Consider the following 20613-nt stretch of genomic DNA (forward strand, 5'->3'; position numbering starts at 1 on the left):
CTCTCTGCAGACTGCTCACTATTGAGAAGCAAAGGAGACAAACCAGTTTTAGTCCTGCCTGACTTATTTGTCTGCTTTGGTATAAGTCAATTACTGCTTTGACCTCAGGTAAAAATAAACTGTCCAAATATAAAGACTTTGATGATCATCGGTAGATAGTGTATCTGAAATTCCCCCTTCTCCCTTTCTCTCTTGAAAGCTTCCTCTGTTGCCATCTTCTGTGTTCTTTCTTTCATTTGTCTTCATGAGACATCAATTTGAGAAAACAAAACTAAAGTTGGTTATTGGTTTCCCCTCTAGCACCTACAATGGCATCTGGCATACAGATAGAATGGTGACTGGCATACAGCAGGTGTTCAATAATATTTTTCTCAATAAGTGGATGAACCAGTGGTTTTCAATTCTTAGTTGAAAATCAGACAGTGGCCCAGTTGATTTTTAAAAATAACTCTCCATATGAATTTTAATTAGAAATCATAAAGATGACCCAAATAGTATGCTTCCTCTTTTAACTTTTACTGGTGGTTATACTTACTTGATTGGCCCATCTATAACTTACTTATGAAAACCCCTCCCAAATTTGATTTATTAATGTAAATGCTTTAAATCCTTCCTCCCTTAACATGTGCATATGTTTGTATACTTAAGTGATTTTCCTTTTGCAGTTTTGTGTGATAAAATCTTGAAGTATGTCATAACAAAATGGAAGAGAGAGAGTTGAAAACACACTGTCATCTAGACACAGATTATATATGCTTCATTTGCATAATTTTGGACAGATTTCTCTTTTTTTCTGAATGTCTTCAATGGGAATTCTATGAATCAGAATATATGCTTCTTAGTCTTTTTAACAGATCCCTCTGTAGCACATACATTGCTATCAACACAAAACTATGAAAATTCGGCATTTTCCAAGTCTCTGCATTCTGTTATTATTTCATCTCAATGTTGACTTTACTTTAATTTTCTCTTTAGAGGACAAAAATGTATCTAAAGGACAATATGTATTTTAGTTTTTTTTTAAAAAAGATAAATGGTCCTGAGTAGTGAAATCTCTGCACCTATCCTATGATAATTTTAATATCCTTTAGGAAAACTGTCAGAAGATATCAATATGTTAAATACCAAAGCATCTCTAAGAAAAGGCAGAATATTCAATATCCTTTTGTTGGCATGAAGTGTCACTCTGCATCAGTCTTTGTCCTAAGTAGCCAATGCAAACTCTTTCCATTATTTTGTTGTAGAAACACAGATAATTCCTTTTTTCTTTCCTTTTTTCATTTCTTTTTTTCTTCCTTCGTTTTCTCTCCTTCTTTCATCTCAACATGTAATTCAAAAGTATGGAAAGATAATATTTGAGGTCTTTTAAATACATTTTGTTAATATGATTTTTGTTTGTTTTTGAAAAGATTTACTTAAAGAGATTATTTTTAAAGCCTCTGCACTTCAGTGGAGACTGTGTTTTCCCATCATTAAAGTGCATTTATAGAATTGTTGTAAGCTAAAATTTTCTATCATTAATGTACATTTACAGAATTGTTGTAAGCTAAAATTTTCTATGTCCTTTAGATTGGAGTAAGAAATAGTTGATGGGAAATTTTCTTTATATATTTTTATACTGAGGGCTTCTACATGTCTGCAAATGGAATAAGTCACAAGGAAGTTATCTGTGAAAATGATGCTTATAAGACAACTTAGACCTCTGGTTACAGAATAACCTTAGCTAATCATACTTCAAAAATGATTTTGCTTCCTTTTGTAATAAATGGCATTGTCTCTTCCAGAAGTAGACAATATGCAAAATGATCCTTTATGATTATTTTCTTATTCAATTTTATAGGGTTCTGCTTTATGAAAGAGAATTTGTTAAAGGATCTTGAATATAAAGTGAATCTACTCAATCAAATTAACTTGGCAAAACAGGTTGAATGCAGTCAAGCGGTTATATTGAGAACTAGTTGAATTCAATTAAAGGCTATTTAGAAAGAGAATAATTGGTAATAATTTTCTCCCAAAATAAATGGTGACCAAATTATTCTTTTTATCCCAAAAAGAATAATTAGAATCTTTAACTTCCGGAACAGCCTTCAAAGTCCACCACTCCAAAACACATTGCTTCAATGCCATAAATGGTATTTAGAATAGTCCATGAAAGCTGATTTAACAGAAATATTGTACGTTGGCAGTTGAAGTTTGAATATATTCCCTTAGCCAAATTTTACTTGCATAATTTGAAAAAGGATCACTGTGCTCATGACACAGCTTTCATTTTAGACCTTTGTAGTCTAAAATATGATATATTAAATTTCTACATCTCTCTCTATCTGGGCAGGATTAAGAATAAAAAGGTAGAAACTAAAGAACTGTAGCAGTATCTCCTTATCTAACCCGCAAGTTTCCCTTTCCTCAGCTATCTTATTTGTGAAACAAAGATTGCCAATTCCAATGTATCTCCAACAGAGTGAATGAGAGATACATACACTTCAAAAGTAAAAGGGGGCAGAATACTGCTTAATGATTACATTACATTTCCTCCAAGTTTTCCTAACTTCTCAAAATGCGTAAAGCATCACAACAGAATCCACTGCAAGATCTCCAATTTTGTAGCATAGACAAACCATTTTGGTGTTTCAGTTTAGGACTATATGCTGAGAATTACATTTTTCATATCTTTGGTAACAGTTTCCATCTTTTTTTTTTTTTTTTTTTTTTTTGAGACGGAGTCTCACGCTGTCGCCCAGGCTGGAGTGCAGTGGCGCAATCTCGGCTCACTGCAAGCTCCGCCTCCCGGGTTCACGCCATTCTCCTGCCTCAGCCTCCTGAGTAGCTGGGACTACAGGCGCCCACCACCACGCCCGGCTAATTTTTTGTATTTTTAGTAGAGACGGGGTTTCACTGTGGTCTCGATCTCCTGACCTTGTGATCCGCCCGCCTCGGCCTCCCAAAGTGCAGGGATTACAGGCGTGAGCCACCGCGCCCGGCCCAGTTTCCATCTTAAAGTGTTTAGAATGCTACATGTGCATGCTTCTTGATGATTATCTTCCAAGTTTATAAATGGGAAAAGTAGAGATTAAATATGTTAGCAAAGTTTGAAAGTCAGAGTTAAGGCCAAGCTTTCCCTTAATGGAGAATTTCCCTGGATTCTCCGTGAGGCCTATCATGGTGATTTGATTGCCCCTTCAGTCCTCTTCACTCATGGGAAACATACGGGTACCTCTTTTTCATAAACAATCACAGAATCGTATTTAGTATTAAATTCAAATAATTCATTTAAAAAAAAATTAAAATAATTTCCAGCATAATAGCCCATAATTACTTCAGAGTTAACTTTTCTAAGTGAAGATGAACATACCATGCTTTTCTCTAGGTTTTTCTTCTATATTTGATAATTACATCAAATGATGCATATATCCCAAATTTGATTAAGTTCACTCACAGTAAACACCAACAATGGGTACACTCAGCTCTGGTTGAAAGCATTGTAAAAGCCAGCAGCTGTTCTATGTAAGGGTCTAATTATGCATAATGAGTGTCTAATTTGAGAGCAACACAAAGCACATTTCATCTAAAAATCAAAGAAATTGATGTGACACGCTTAAGTATCTCTTATGAATTTGTTGATTGTCCTTTCTAAGTCAAAGGATGAGGAGTCAGTGAGCACCACTCTCTACTCTTAGCTCAGGAACCAGAAAAGAGAGTAATTTTTCCTTTGGGAAGGACTTATGACCTGTGTATCCTGCTGAATGATACTAAGTACCTTGCTATTTAGATAGGAATACCTTAGTTCAGCACTGAGGTGCTATGTAGTGGCATTGAAGGCCAACTTTGCCCTTCCTCAACATACCTGCAAAATATAAAAGTAGTTGGTGGTGTCAACATGTTGGCAAATTCAGGAAATAAACCACAAACTTCTCCTTTAACAACTTGACTCATATTTATGAAATATCATGGTCAAAATATATCTGAAACATAAATATTTAAAGCCTGACGAAATATAAAACACTACTGATCCTGCTATCCTCTTTAGATTTATACATTACCTCAAAGAAGCAGCATCTATTTGTACTTATTTTCTCACATTCTAAGGCAGGCAACGTTGAGCCCTATACTGCTTCAGAATCCACAGAGGCCAATCTGCATTGTACTGTCCTCTGTAGATACTTGGCTCTCTGAGAGAAGACAGCATTTCCATCTTGCTTATCATTCTATCCAAAATGTCTATCCCAACACCTGACACATAGTTGGCAATGAAGGAATATGCCTTGGATAAATAGAAATAGAACAAGTACGGTTATCCAAATGCTTTGAGCTTGAATGCTGTCTAGGTAATTGGATGGACAATTTCTTACAATTTTCATTTTTTTCTAATCATTTTTGTCCTTTAGGTGATATAACATACTTTATTACACATGGGGAGGTGAGACCCTCAGAGGGTTGAATCATTCCAACTGATGGATGTACTATCACCAGGTAAATATGACCCTTTAGGGAGGAAAATGCATACTTTTGAATCAGACTTTGGCTGGTATCCCAAGGTATTTAAACCCTCTGACCTCATGTTCTTTGTCTTTAAAATACGCACTTTGAAGAGTTGTTTTATTAGATGAGAAAATGAATATAAACTCTCTAGCATCACACCCAATAACAGATAATAGGTCTGAATTTCATGTTAACTCCTTCCCTTTCCTTTATAGCAGTATATAGATGACTATTAGATTCAGATTCAGAATTTGAGTGAAAGAATTCTTAACAACACATTAGAATATTAACCCTCTCTTTTAACTTCACTGTAATCTGTGAATTATGCATCATTTTTCTGTTTTCACTTATAGCTTTGGAAGGCCTATTGTCTGCTTATTTGATCTATAATCTCTTCATAAAACATATAAACTGGTTCTTGCCTTAAATCCAAATTGCACTCATCATCCAAATTAAGCATAGATATATAGACATAGATTTATAGCAAGAACAGAAATGGTTACTTAAAGGAAATCAACGTTAAACATTAAACTCAACAGGCCATATTAAACCCACATTAAATCCACCTGAGCTGCACTCGCCTCTTGACAGGGTAATTGTAAGGGGGACTAGTGAGGCTGAAGGGTGAAGTGATTGCACAGATGGTGAGAGGGTGGAAGACAGGTGTTTGAATAGACACAACCTTCTCACTAGGTCTGTCCAACTCAATGATTCTCAATATATTTTTCTTGCCCCACAAGTTCCATTTTTATTCACAGTGGTTTTGCAGATGGTGACTGAGTAAACAGATACAAATGACAGTAAAGTGTGTTTAAATATTAAACATGACATTGACATGGGCTGATCTAGCCTTTGGAAAGATAATTGTGTACAAGGTGTCCTTTTGTGATGACAGGCCCTAAGTGTTTAATGCCACCAGTGGCCATGAATCCTAAAAGCTACAAGCAGGTTTGGCTGCCAGGAGAGAATCATCAAATCATAAGACTTATATGTGATCCCTTACATTAGAGTGAACAGTGCATTGTCTTTCCTAGTCCCTATCACCATAGAAGAGAATGAGCATGTGTAATAGGTCAGCTTATGTCAATATATTTACAATAACATACAGGAATATAGGAAGACAACAGAAAGCTACATTATGCTGAATCTGGCCCTGCCAGAGACCACTCCAAACAGCATTTAGTCAAAAGTCCTTGAGATAGCCATCCTGGAATGTTAGAAGCTAGTCACTGTACTAAGTAAGAAGTACAGATTGGACTCCATTGTTTCAGAATAAAGCAAAAGCGACAGGTGACTTGTCTGAAGAGGACTGCCATTGCATTCTAAATTCCATTAGGAAAGGATAATATGAGCCTTGCTGTGGAGAAAGTGAGTCAAGTTGGTAGAGAAACAAAGATCCTAATTGTATTCTTTCTTTTATACACAGCGCTAGTAATGCCACTCTTTGATCCTAACCACATTCTGACCTTCAGCAAGATTCCATCTTAACAGAAAAGGACCACAAATTCTCACCCTACAGCAGCCAGATTAAAAGACTGTGGACACTGAGCATCACATTACTTTCATGGGGGACAAAGGCAAATGCTGTTCTGCACACGACACTCACAGGCTCACTGTCTCCATCCCTCTCATCAGTGCTTCGGCACTGAGCCTGGTCAGAATGGTAACACGTGGGATAAGCAAAAGGGCTTCTCTCTCTTGTCTCTGCAAATACATGCATAGGAAGCGTTGCGTGTGTTCTACCTAAGCAGGCTCCTTGGGACGGTAAACAAGTCTAGGATGTTGGAAATTAGAATTTTACTTATTCATACAATATATTGAGTGCTTGTCAGCTGATAGGACCCATGACAGGTGCTGGAAACAGAGGGATGTGCAAGATGGATGTGGCCTCTGTCTTTATAGGACTTACAGCCAACTGGGGGTCATAGCACACAAACAATTACACAAGTAAGTATTAAAGTATAATTATGTGAATGGATGTATATAGAAGAAGTAAAATTTATGGAGAGCACAAATCACATAGTGGCATGGCCTAGGCTGGGAGTCAGGAAATCTTGTCTGAGGAAAACTGTTTATGCTGAGACAGAAAGCACGAATATTGGTTAGCCAGATGAAGAATAGGGAAGAGTGTTTTAGTTTTGGGGCAGAACAAACATGAAGTCCCTGGGATGGGAAAGCATTTGCTCATGTGAGGAGAAAAATGAAGATCAGCACAGTTGAACATAAAGATGACATTTGCAAGGGCAAGATGGTGTAATTCCTTGTGGTAATGTATCCCTTGTGCAATGGGAAACTGTTGAAAAGTCTACATAGAGATAGTGTGGTGTTATTTTTAAAAGTTCACTTTGGACGTCATGAAAACGAGAGAGATCAAAGGTGGAGGTGGGAAAAGGGGCTAAGAGACTACTGTAACAATGCAAGTGAAGAGATGTTGATGACTTGAACTAGGCTGGGTGATGTGAATGGAGAGAGACATATGCACATATGTTAATTGCCTTTTCCTGAAGCCCTACCTGGGCCTTGTCCTTTTTCACAGCTAATTAGGCCAAAGCATTTAAATCATATCTTACTTTCTGGGAAAGAATTGCTTCCATTTCTGTAAATGGGCACAGCAGTACTTGTATTGTCAAGAATAATGCTTAGTTCAGCCAGTCACCATCAGGAAGATCCTAACAATGTAAGGCTAATTCGTGTACTGGATGATACTGGATTAAAAGTGAAGCTATAGTACTTCTACCCCTTGATAAGCTGTCCTCTATACAGGGTACATTGAGATAGCTGGTTGCAAGTAATTAATATGATTACAACTGTAATTTAATATGATTAAGTGAGGCACCAAGGTGTACCATAAATAATTTAAACTGTCAGAATTGTAAATGAACAATCTGCATTTTATTTAGACCACCAATCTTTCCTTACCCGGGTAACTGACAATGGCTACTCTATGTCTTAATCCATTTGTTTCCTGTCTCTTTATCCTTGCCCACTCTTGTCTGTTGGGCTTTCTGTTGTCCAGTGGAATCCTCTGTGTTTCACCACTTTCCTGTCATGCCAATTCCCCTGCTGTCTGCTTTTGCCTTGTATTTCCTCCCCTTTTCCTGTTTACTTGGGTAGCTCTCTCTTTTTCTCTCCTATTTTCTTTGACCTGTCACTTCCCTTCTGCTGCCACACACTACACTGATTTCTTGCCCTCTCCTTCAGTTAGTTCTTTGCTTTTTTTTCTGTTCTGCTCTCACTGAAGGTTTCTCTTAGGAAAATCTTCTACTTTTCATAGGACAGAGGGAAGTTCAATCCCCAACTCAGTAATGAAGCCTGTGTCTCTACTAAAGTCAGGAGAAGAAGCTGATTAGATGAGCCAGAGAGCTCTTGCCCTACTTCTGGGAAACAAAAACATGTGCTATTACAAGGGATTTATCAAGGTTCTATCAGCACCAGATCTTTTTTTTCCAAGACGTGAGCTTTGAGACCAAGTTCTACCCCTAAAGCTTACTCTAGTAACAAACGTAGACATTTGTTACTAGACAGAGGTAAACAGCATGTATTGTATATACTAATATCATCACACACACATCAAATGGTGAAACAATCACACAGTCACATCAGATCAGTGGTCATCAAATTTTAGAACTGGAAGAAACATTAGACAAATTTGAATAGCATGTTAATTGGACAGAGTAATTAGGCATCACCTACTAAGAGAAGACCTTATGGCAATGAAATTGAGGACCGGTTCACTTTCATGAGATGAAGAGAAATGAACAACTTGAAGGAAATGGAGAATGGCTTAGCCATCCATGAGGCCTGTGGGAAGAAGATATCAGGGGCAAAGGCCATCAGCATGAGGCACAACAAAGAATACAAGTGACGCCCACTTTGTATCTAGGCATATGGGAGTGCTGGACTAAGTGTGTGCAGCTGTGACATCAAACACTATGTTCACCCACTCATGAACTTTAGCAAAATCCCAAAAGTCATGGAAAAAGGATGATGAGGACTTGAAGTCATTTATGCATTCATTCATTCATTGAATAAATAATTCTTAAGCTCTTACTATGTGCTAAGCCCTCTTCTTGCAATGAGAATATAGTAGTAAACAAAACAAAGTCTTTGTTGTTAAGAAGGTTACTTTCTTGTGTAGGAGACAGATAATAAACCCCAAACAAATAAATGTACTACGACTACTACTACTAATAATGATTGACACTTACATCATGCTTACAATTGGCTAAAGATTCTTCTCATTGTTTTACATGCATCAACTCCCTTGATACAACCCTCTTTTAAGGTAGGTATCATTATAATTCCCATTTTACAGATGAGGCACAAACAAGTGAAGTGCCTTGCTTAAGGTCACATGACCCTAAGTGACAGAGTTATATAATGTTAGTGATAAATATCATGAAGAAAAATAAAGGTCAAGACATGCTGTCTACAGATCTAGCCAATGGAAGTAGTATCATTTAGAGTAACAACAGAATCTTTGGAATCTGAAATCTTGGATCAGTGTGCTACATCCAAGCTCTCTGATGTTAAATAAATTACTTCATTTATTTTGGGCCTCAGATTACTCATCTGTAAAATGGGGATTAAAAACCTAGTTAATGAGTTTTCTGAAAGCATAAAATAAGATTAAATTATATAATAATTGTAAAGATTGAGCACAGTCCTGAGGAACATCATATGTCTATTTTATATGTATGTGTTGTATATATTTTATATATTTATATACGTGTGTGTCAAAATTAAACAACAGGGCTTGAAGCTCAGCAACAGCAAAAAAAATATGAAAAGACAAATTACCTGTCGCTGCATGTTTCTGGGACAAGATTTAGTAACTCAGAGGACTAAGAAGGAATACAAGAGATTCAGATCTCTCTCCAAGTGAAATGGACTCTTTCAAGAAATGATCATTTTCAGCAGATATGCAAAGTCAGAGGCTCCCTAAGGAACTCAGACTCACTAGGAAAGAGCAATGGAGCAGTTGGAGAGAAGCTGAGCTCTAGGGATTAGCAGGACTTTACATAACCCATAACCACAGGGGAAGCCCTAAAGTTGCAACGCATCACACAGCCCCTGTTGGTCATAGAACTCAGAGCTGAAAGTGAAAGAGCTGGACCAGCCTGAAGCCTTGTTCTTGAAAGACATTTCACCTGGCAATGTATAGGTGGCTCCTTGTACAGATCTAAAAGAAGAGAACATGGCCTGAAGCAATGACGTCTGATTTCATTAGAAAACTTATACAACCTCTTAATGCTCCCTTTTCCAGACTCACTCTGTTCAGCAGGAATCTAGATGGTATTTCCCATTATTGTAAAATGAAAAAGAAAAGTTATTTGTCACTAACGTGTTCCTCAGTTTTTTTCTCCTTCCTATAATCATGTTCTTTGCTTATCAAACATTTATGCTTCATTATTAATATTCTGAGATACGGCTAAGTTCATTCAAAGGATAGCTCTGAGACACATGTTATTTTTGGTTGGTTGGTTGGTTGGTTGGTATATTAGAAAAACATAAGCCTCATGATTCCAGAGTAATTTTCTTGGTCAATCAAAAAGATTTTAGGAACCATGACTTCTGACCAAGGTTAACGTAAAACAAAAGTTTAGTGCCAGCGTTAAGATGTATATTGGCATTGTGGTAAATGCTCATGGTTTGAAAATGAAGAAGAATGGATTTTATGCTGGGTTTTGCCAGTATTGTCTTCTGACATTTTTGGAAATCTAGCTAGCCTGTTTAGACATCCCTTTTTCAATGGTGAATGAGAATAATAAGGGTCCATCATATTGGTGTGTTAGACAGTGTTGTAGCTTTAAAAGGATTTATCTCTACTGCATAGGGATAGTCAATCAAGGGAAAATAAATTAATGGAATAACTTTATAGGGGCAGGAAGCAGGGAGAGTGCAATGTAAGCTTTGTGTTATATAATAAAGTGTAAAGTTTGAACACATGTAGTATCCTTAATGAAACTTGTTTTAAAATACTCTTTCAGACTACTTTTAATATGATATGGTATGTTTGAGAAGTGTCCTAGGAGAAAGTGCAAGGGAAAATAATCTCCACATATTTATCATTATCAATATTAACACATTTCAGTGGAATGCCTAAGTATGTGGGACCTTCTGTTGAATACCTTAAAAATGATTGCTGGTGATACACATTAGTGGAATCCACCTTGCTCTGTTCTTCTTGGTCTACCAGATACCCATTGGCCATTTTTGAGCCTTCCTAAAAGACACAAAACTGGAGATCCCAATTGTTTTATTGGCCTTGAGATTTTCACTAGACTTGATTCAAATTCCTAAACTTTCTAATGTAAATTTCCTGAGACAAACAACCTGGAGTGACTTTCACCACTGAAACTTAAAGTTTGGTGTCGCCCATACACCTAAGCAGGTTCTCAATAAATATGTGTAAGTGTATTCATGGGCAACTCCAATATGAGCAATCAGCACTGTCTTTTATTTGAAAGATACTGTCCTTTAAGTGTGAAGTCATGCTGACATATAATGAATGGCGTATCTATGTTTGCTACAGTGTTCTGAATCATGGGTCCCTCAGAGCAGTGACAATTAGGGATTCAAAATGGCAAACAACAAAAAAAGAAGGTTAAGAAAGAAGGCTTCAGGGAGTCCAGCCTGTAAACCTGAAGAATACTTTGAGTAAAATTGGGAGAGTGGTCTTTTTGGAAATACACATATTCATAACTCTGGATAGAATGGATAGATGGACTTGTAGGCAACTTTGAACAAAAATTATTGCCTCTTTAGTATAAAAAAGTCAGTTTCACACTGACTAATTTTTTTGAAAGTTTTTTCTGCTGTGTTTCTAGCAACTCAGAAGCATTATTACATGATTCTATGTCTAGAAAATCCCATAGTCTCAGTCCCAAAGCTCCTTAAGCTGATAAACAACTTCAACAAGGTCTCAGGATACAAAATTAATAGGCAAAAATCACTAGCATTCCTATACATGAACAGCAGCCAAGTTGACAGCCAAATCAGGAATGTAATCTCATTCACAATCACCACAAAAAGAATAAAATACCTAGGAATACAGCTACCCAAGGAGGTGAAAGATCTGTGTAATGAGAATCACAAAACATGGCTGAAGGAATCAGAGATGACTCAAGCAAATGGAAAAATATTGCATGCTTATCGATAGAATCAATATTATTTAAATGGCCATACTGCCCAAAGCTTTTTACAGATTTCATTCTCTTCCTATCAAACTACCAATGACATTCTTCACAGAATTGAAAAAACTATGTTAAAATTCATGTGGAACCAAGAAAGAGCCCAGATAGCCAAGGCAATCCTAAGCAAAAAGAACTAAGCAGGCAGCATCACATTACCTGACTTCAAACTATACTACAGTGCTACAGTAACCAAAACAGCATGGTACTGTTTTGCACTGTACAAAAATAGGCACATAGACCAATGGAACAGAGTAGAGAGCCCAGAAACAAGGCCGCACACCTACAACCATTTAATCTTCAACGAAATTGACAAAAATAAGCAATGGGGAAAGGATTCTTTAGTCAATAAATGGTGCTGGGATAACTGGCTAGCCATGTGCAGAGGATTGAAACTGGATCCTTTCCTTACACCATATACAAAGTCAACTCAAGGTGGATTAAATACTTGAATGTAAAACCCAAAACTATTAAAACCCTGGAAGACAACTTAGACGATACTATCGTGGACATAAGAACTGGCAAAGATTTAATGATGAAGATGCCAAAAGCAATCACAACAAAAGCCAAAATTGACAAACTGGATCTAATTAAACTAAGAGCTTCTGCACGGCAAAAGAAACTATCAACAGAGTAAACAGACAATCTACAGAATGGGAGAAAATTTTTGCACTCTACCCATCTGACAAAGGTCTAATATCCAGAGTCTACAAGGAACTTAAACAAATTTACAAGCAACAAACAAACAACCCCATTAAAAAGTGGGCAAAGGACATAAACCTTTTTCAAAAGAAGACATACATATGGCCAAACAAGCACATGAAAAAGAACTCAATATCACTGATAGAGAAATGCAAATCAAAAGCACAATAACATACCATCTCACATCAGTCAGAATGGTTATTTTATATATATATATATTTAAAAAGAGTATAAATTAATGGAACCATTGTGGAAAGCAATGTGGTGATTCTTCAAAGGGCTAAAATCAAAGCTACCATTCTACAAAGCATTACTGGGTATATAACCAAAGGAATGGAAATTGTTCACATAGAGACACATGCACAGCTATGTTCACTGCAGCACTATTCATAATAGCAAAGACATGGAGTCAACCTAAATGCCCAAAAATGGAAGATTGGATAAAGAAAATATGGTACGTATGTACCATAGAATACTATACAGCCATTAAAAAAGAATGAGATCATATTCTTTGCTGGAACATGGATGGAACTAGAGGCCATTATCCTTAGCAAACTATTGCAGGAACAGAAAACCAAATACTACATGTTCTTGCTTATAAATGGCAGCCAAATGATGAGAACACATGGACACAAAGAAGGGAATAATAGACACTGTGGCCTACTTGAGGGTCAAGGGTGGGAAGAGGATGAGGAGCAGAAAAGAATAGCTATTGGGAGCTAGGCTTAGTACCTGGGTGATGAAATAATCTGTATGACAAACTTCCATGACATGAGTTTACCTATGTAACAAACTCGCATGTGGACCTCTGAATCGAAAATAAAAGTTAAAAATAAAAAATAAAAGTATATATGTAAATTCAAAAAATTGTAAATATGTGAAGAATATATCTTCATAGCATGGATAATATGGATGTATCTGACAAGGGAAAAAATGTTTTTGCAAGAGTTACATAAGAAACAAAAGGAGCACTGTGGCTTGTTGGGTTCACCCCAGCCATAAATTACTTTGACATCTGGCACAATAGGCTCTGAATATGTAGTTGTTGAATAAATGAAGAAATGTAGTGATCCATGCATAGTAGAATCTGTAAAAAGTCTTTTGAGTTCTGGAGATATAAAAACAGAAATAGGCTGGTCACAGTGGCTCACACCTGTAATCTCAGCACTGTGGGAGGCAGAAGTGTGAGTATCTCTTGATCCCAGGAGTTTGAGGCCAGCCTGAGCAATATGGTAGAAAAAATCTCTACAAAAAATATGCAAAAATTACCCGGGTGTGGTGATGCACGCCTGTAGTCCCAGCTACTCAGGAGGCCGAGCTGGGAGGATGGTTTGAGCTCGGGAGGCGGAGTATGCACTCCAGCCAGGGCAACAGAGCCAGACCCTCTCTCAAATAAATAAATAAATGAAAGTAAGACCAGAAATGCTCACTTTACTTTTTCTTTTTTCCGTAAGTTTATTAGAGCCCCCCTCCATAACTTCAGTGTTCCTTTAGCTGACTCTGCCTCTTCAATGACTCTCCCACCAAGGCCCGGCTAACAGTGTGTGCTTGAACAGGGATGGTGGTGACACCCCACAGCTCAGGAAGTCTCTCTGGGCTCTACTTCTCACCTATGTCCTGAATGCCCTTGCTCTGGTCAAGAATACATGTCCTCTCTTCCACTGCTTGACCCTCAGTTATGTTCTTTACCCAGCTGCTACCGTCTTCCTGGTTTTAAATGTAAGTATGAGCTTTGGCCCCTTTCTTTATCACACAAATCATAATCTGTGGAGTTTTTCTGTCTCACATTTGTGCCTTACCCAGGCCTTAGGTCTAAGCCTGCGGGATACCCACCTAAATGCAAGAGCTGTTTGAACACTGGTCTCTCAGTCTCTTTCCTACCTCTCAGGCTACAGTGACTGAGTGTGCTGAAGATTCCTTAATGGCCAATATAACTGACTGATGTGTCTCTTTGGGAAGCTTCTCCATACCTCAGACAAGCATGCACCCAGAGCTTGAAATCACAGGCGTATAGACTCGTGCTTTTCGAGTTAGTTCACTAGAAATAAAGGAGAAGCCTAGGCTTCAGGAGAGTTCAAAAGGCTGGCCGTGTCCTGAAGCTCAGGAGTGCCATCCAGAGGGGTTGATCTGAGTATCACCAATAGGACCAGGGGCTAAGCATTTTAACCAGAGCATCCCAGAACCCCAGGTTGGTGCCTAGAAATGCAGTAGCAAACAGAGATCCTGCCATCCTTTCTTCTCAGTAGGAGTATTGCTGGTATCTAGGTTTTCAGAGGGGCTGAAAGAGAGATAGACAGGGTCTGCCCTCCGGCCAGAAGCCTACGGCCTCCTAGTAGTAGTAGCAGCAGCAGCAGCAGCAGCAGCATGTATGGAGGCTCATGCAGGAAGAGAGGACCAAGGAAGCCAGATGTGGGCCTTTTCCAGTCCTTCACAGAGAGAAGTGCTTCATGTGCTTCTCCCCCGCTCACAGGTGATCCGTTTCTCTCTCATGACTGAGATGATGATGTAAGGAAGCACTCACAAGGCAGTAAGGATAGCAGGCAAGAACTGGGGTCCCGGGGCCACACTGCCTGGATTCCAAGCCTGATTTTGCATGCATGACTTGAGACTTTGGGTAATTTGCTTAAACTCATTGTAACTCAGTTTTTTCTTTATAAATTGATGCTTCATCACGCAACAACTGTTTATTTGTGCTAATTATTTGGGAAGGGTAGTATTTTGGGAGCTAGGATATAGCCATCAACAAACCAGATAACATTCCCTTCCACTGTGCAATGTTAAGTTCTAGGGGGGCTATAAGCAGTGCACAAATACATAAATGTCTTCATGGAGGTAAGAGCTGTGCAGAAAAATAAAGGATGGCAAGGGAATAAGCAGTGGGGTAAAGTATTTTCATGATCAGAACAGTGTTCACTGAAGAGATGACATTTGACCAGAGGTCAGAATGCCATGAGGAGTAAGCCATGCATATACCTGGAAAATGGTGTTTCGATTAGATTAAACTTCAAGTGCAAACATCCTGAAGCTAAGGCATGCCTGAGATCATGACATGATCTATTAAATACAGTTATTGTGACATAAAGTGAGTTAGTTCATTAAAGTAGAGCATGGTAGATAAATATTTCTTAATATTAGGTATTAGTATTATCAGAATGCTTCAAACTTTCTGGCCCAGCTGGTCCACTTTCACACCTGACCTGAGGCCTCCCTGATGTTTGGGGACACTGCCACCTGCTGCTGCTTGTTGGTAAACCATTGAGTGTGAGCAGCATGTTGAGAAACTGATGTGGAGTCTGATCTTCTGCCCTTGGTGTCCCTATATCTTGGCTTCTTCTGGCTAGATATTCACTCAGCTCCTTAAATCAACTCTGTTTTCTGCTTTACATCAGATTTCTACCATTAGTACTGCCTATGTCACCTGTCAAGTGTCAGCTTGCCTTCCAACACATCCGGGACAATTGTATAGGGAGATGTCTTTAAACACAGAAGACTGCTCTCAGTATATGTTACACTAGGGCCTGTGCTCTTGCCAAATGGCTATCTTCATCTTTGAGGCTAAGAAGCCATGGAGAAAAACAAAGATACCGAGTTATGGTGGAGTCTAATGAAAGAAAAATGGACCATCTCCCCCAGAGCTACCACGGCTTCAATGCATTCACCGTTGAAGGCTAGTACCTGCTCCCACAGACTCATGGCTTTCTGAAACAGCTCTGTTGAATGCATTTGTAATTTGCCACTAAAAAATTATACTTCCACATGTTTACAACCTTGTCCATATCTGGGAAAGTGACAAGTAGAAAGTTGACCTTCTAGTCCTTCTAGTCTGGCTTTGATCTGTCTTTGCACACAGTGGTGCTGTTTGGTGTATGCAGAAGCCTGGGTACCTACAGGATTTGCTTAGTGAATATATCTTATATGACCTTCTGGTCCATCACACTTTCATAATCCCCTAACATACCATCCCATATTCAATAACAATAACATCAACTACAATAGACATTTACCTGAGATCCTATGAACAAGTCATATGTTGGCTGGGCACGGTGGTTCATGCCTATAATCCCAGCACTTTGAGAGGCCAAGGCAGGAGGATCACTTGAGGCCAGGAGTTTGAGACCAGCCCAGACAACATGGCAAAACCCTGTCTCTACTATGAATACAAAAATTAGCCAGGTATGGTGGCAGGTGCCTGTAATCCAGCTACTCAGGAGGCTTGACACGCGAATCACTTCAATCAGGAGGCAAAGGTTGCAGTGAGCCAAGATTGCGCCACTGCACACCAGCCTGGACAGCATAATGAGACCTCGTCTCAAAAACAAAACAGATGTTTTGCTAAAAACTTTTTATCCATTATCTCATTTCAACATTACATCAATCCTGTGTGACCCAGATACCCCATATATCAGCAGTTGTAAGATCACACCTCCCATGAATATCCAAACCACAAAAATCTAGGTCTCCTTTCCTTATTACTGTCAGAGGTCCAGTGGCTTCTCCAGTTTCCCTTTCATGAATTTCTTGGAACCCCTGGGAAATTCTTCCTGTCCCTAAACATGGCTATCTATGGCATGTTGGTTTGGGTTTGTGCTGCTGCCTGGCTTTTCTGAAGGTCTCCTCTTCCTGTCCAGAGACTCTTTTCATTCAGGCATCAGTTGCTATTCTCCTAGCACAGCTTTGTCTCAAGTGTAGGCTCAGATGCTTTCCATATTTTCCTACAGTGATAGGGAAGATTGAGTTGTAATGTGTGAGATATTTATGATGGCTTTGGGGAACAGAATGGATTAATGCACAGAGGACTTGACACTGGTTATTAGCCATGGTTACTGTGGGAGTCCTCGGGCTCAAGCCCCTTCTAAAGCCACAGCCTCCAGTGCATAGAGCTTTTAGCTCCCTCCTTCCAACATTGCAGGGGTCAATTTAAAATGCTGGCAATTGGATATCCCTGAAAATATCTCTTGTATTTTGAGTCCAAATTTCTTTTTTTTCCAGTCCTAAACAGAGAGACACTTATCCCATATTAGTTAAAATCTTACCCTTGGGCTCTCTTTTTCCACCTCTGGATGGGGAGCAATCTCATCTCTATCCACAGGGTCTTACCCTAAGGCCCCCAATACATAAAAACACCATAAACAAACATATGGGGACATTTCTCAATTTCTAGGTGATTCCCTGTTGACTCACTGCACATATGAGTTCTAAATACAGCTGTCCAAATTGAGCCTTGGCATTCCCAGATCAGTCCCTTACAGACATGAGGCTAAGACCAGCTGCCACACCCTCCCTAACACCTGTCAGCCTCTGCTCCCAACCTCCATCATGTTTTGTGTTACCCCATTGAACAGATATAACTGCCTTTTGCCACTCACTATGCACAGAGTCAATGAGATTGGAACTATTATTAGGCCCATGTCACAGGTAAGGTCGATGTCACATGTAAGAAAACCCAGGTTTAGAAAGGTTAAGTAACTTGCTCAAGGCAGTACACATTTATACATAAAGGGCACCTTGTGTACTCCACTTGCTTTCATCCAGTGCTGCCCTCTTCATCAAAGATATTTTATTATCTCTAGTAAACCCTTAGCTGCTTCGCTAACTACTGCTCTGTCTAGTTGGCTTTCTGGTTTTGGAAGAGGCTACTCATACCACTGTGTATGGAATTGGTGAGTTTTTGGTCTCACTGACTTCAAGAATGAAACAACAGACCCTCACCACCAGTGTTACAGTTCTTAAAGATGGTGTGTCTGGAGTTTGTTCCTTCAGATGTTCAGACGTGTTCAGAATTTCTTCCTTCTGGTGGGTTCATGGTCTCACTGGCTTCAGGAGTGAAGCTGTAGACCTTCGCTGTGATGTCACAGCTCTTAAGGTGGCATGCCTGGAGTTGTTCATCCCTCCCGGTGGGTTCATGGTCTTGGGGCCTCAGGAGTGAAGCAACATACCTTCTCATTGAGTGTTACAGCTCATTAAGGTAGCAGTGGACCCAAAAGTGAGCAGCAGCAACATTTATTATGAAGAGTGAAAAAACAGGTTGCTTAGCGTGGAAGGGGAACCCAGCAGTTGCGCTGCTTGCTCAGACAGCCTGCTTTTATTCCCTTATCTGACCCCACCCACATCCTGCTGATTGGTCCATTTTACAGAGAGCTGATTGGTCATTTTACAGAGAGCTGATTTTGACAGGGTGCTGATTGGTGCATTTACAAACCTTGAGCTAGACACAGAGCACTGATTGGTGCATTTACAATCCTTTAGCAAGACACAGAGTGCTGATTGGTACAATTTACAAACCTTGAACTAGACACAAAGTGCTGATTGGTGCATTTACAATCCTCCAGGTAGACATAAAAGTTCTCCAAGTCCCCACCAGATTAGCTAGATACAGAGTGGTGATTGGTGCATCCACGAACCCTGAGCTAACACAGAGTGCTGATTGGTGCATATACCATCCTTTAGCTGGACACAAAAGTTCTCCAAGTCCCCACTAGATTGGCTAGACACAGAGCACTGATTGGTGTGTTTACAAACCTTGAGCTAGACGCAAAGTGCTGATTGGTGTGTTTACAATCCTTTAGCTAGACATAAAAGTTCTCCAAGTCCCCACTAGGTTAGCTAGATACAGAGTGCTGATTGGTGCATCCACAAACCCCAAGCTATACACAGAGTACTGATTAGTGCATGTACAATCCTCCAGCTAGACATAAAAGTTCTCCAAGTCCCCAGTGGACTCAGGAACCAAGCTGGCTTCGCCTAGTGAATCCCCTGCTGGGGCCACAGGCAGAGCTGCCCACCAGTTCTGCGCCTGCTTGCCAGCACCCTCAGCCCTTGGGCAGTCAATGGGATCTGGAGCAGTGGAGCAGGAGGCGACACCCATAGGGGAGGCTTGGGCAGGAGCCCACGGCGAAGCGGGTGGGGGCTCGGGCTCGGGCATGGCGGGCTGCAGGTCCCCAGCCCTGCCCCACAGGGAGGAGGCTGAGGCCTGGCGAGAATCCAGCATGGTGCAGGCGGGCGGCAGTGCTGGGGAATCTGGCGCACCCTCCACTGCTGCTGGCCTGGGTGCTAAGCCCCTCACTGTGGGGCCAGTGGCGCTGGCTGGCGCTCCCAGTGCAGGGCTGGCCAAGCCTGCGCCCACCTGAAACTCGTGCTGGCCCAGGAGCACCGCACACAGACCCAGTTCCCTACCGTGCCTCTCCCTCCACACCTCCCCGCAAGCAGAGGGAGCGGGCTCTGGCCTCGGCCAGCCCAGAGCGGGGCTCCCACAGTGCAGCAGTGCGCTGAAGGGCTTCTCAAGCATGACCGGAGTGGATGCCCAGGCTGAGGAGGCGCCCAGAGCAAGCGACGGTTGCTAGCACATTGTCAACTCTCACTACCACTGATCTATGCCCATGGACAAGACAGCTCTCACACCACAACCTCAGTACCTCCACAAAGAACTTCCGTGAGCCCTCCATCTGGAGATCTTCCTTCTCTGCACTGCTGTAAAAACGTATTTTTTTTCTTAATACACATAACATAGCATTTTATTATTTATTACAGAAAGTCCTCATTTATCACTACAGAGAATCTTACACTGTTCTCCCATGCTTTTTATATCAGTAAGTGCTGAATTTGTCTTCTGCATAAAATTAGAACTCCTGAAGTTATCCTGAAGGACCATGCCTTAAATCTATTTTGGTTATCTCTAAAGAATGTTATGTTATGCTAGTTGTCTGTAAGATGCTGAATAAATATTGGCTTCATAAATTGTTTATAGGAATTAACCAAAAAAGAAGGCGCTGGTATAAATAAGTCAATAATATTCCTTAAAATACATGTTTTAAATTATTTTTCATATTGCCAGTAAACGTTACAATGTTAGAAATTGTCAGTGATAATTCTAAAAGCAAGTAGCAAAGCCGTTTTATCTTTTTAAAAAATGTAAAAAGAAATGACTCCACAGCTCGTAGATAAATGGTAAAAAAGGAAATAGACACATGTGGGTTTTAATAACTCTGAAAAAAGGTTAAATAGTTTCTTAGAGTTTCTGAGTAATAATTTCCACATGTTAATTGTTAGGTAGTTTTATCTTAACATTTTCTCAAATGTCTCCTGATAGCTTTGTTTTCTACTTTATATAAGTAAATTAACAATGTGAGCTTTGCAATTTTAAAAAAGAGATTTTTGGTTTGATTTTAAAGACTATTGTTTAAAAAAGGCAAATTCCATCACCTATTTTTGAAGCACTTAGGTTTAATGAAGTTCCTTTTAA

General features: G+C 39.6%; 1 pseudogene; it reads right to left on the minus strand.

The window, feature by feature from the left end:
* Positions 1-5992: 5992 nt before the first annotated feature.
* On the minus strand, positions 5993-19659 carry LOC101023377 (annotated as a pseudogene).
* Positions 19660-20613: the final 954 nt, after the last annotated feature.

This window comes from Papio anubis, chromosome 3, assembly GCF_008728515.1.
Source record: "Papio anubis isolate 15944 chromosome 3, Panubis1.0, whole genome shotgun sequence".
NCBI classification, from domain to species: domain Eukaryota; kingdom Metazoa; phylum Chordata; class Mammalia; order Primates; family Cercopithecidae; genus Papio; species Papio anubis.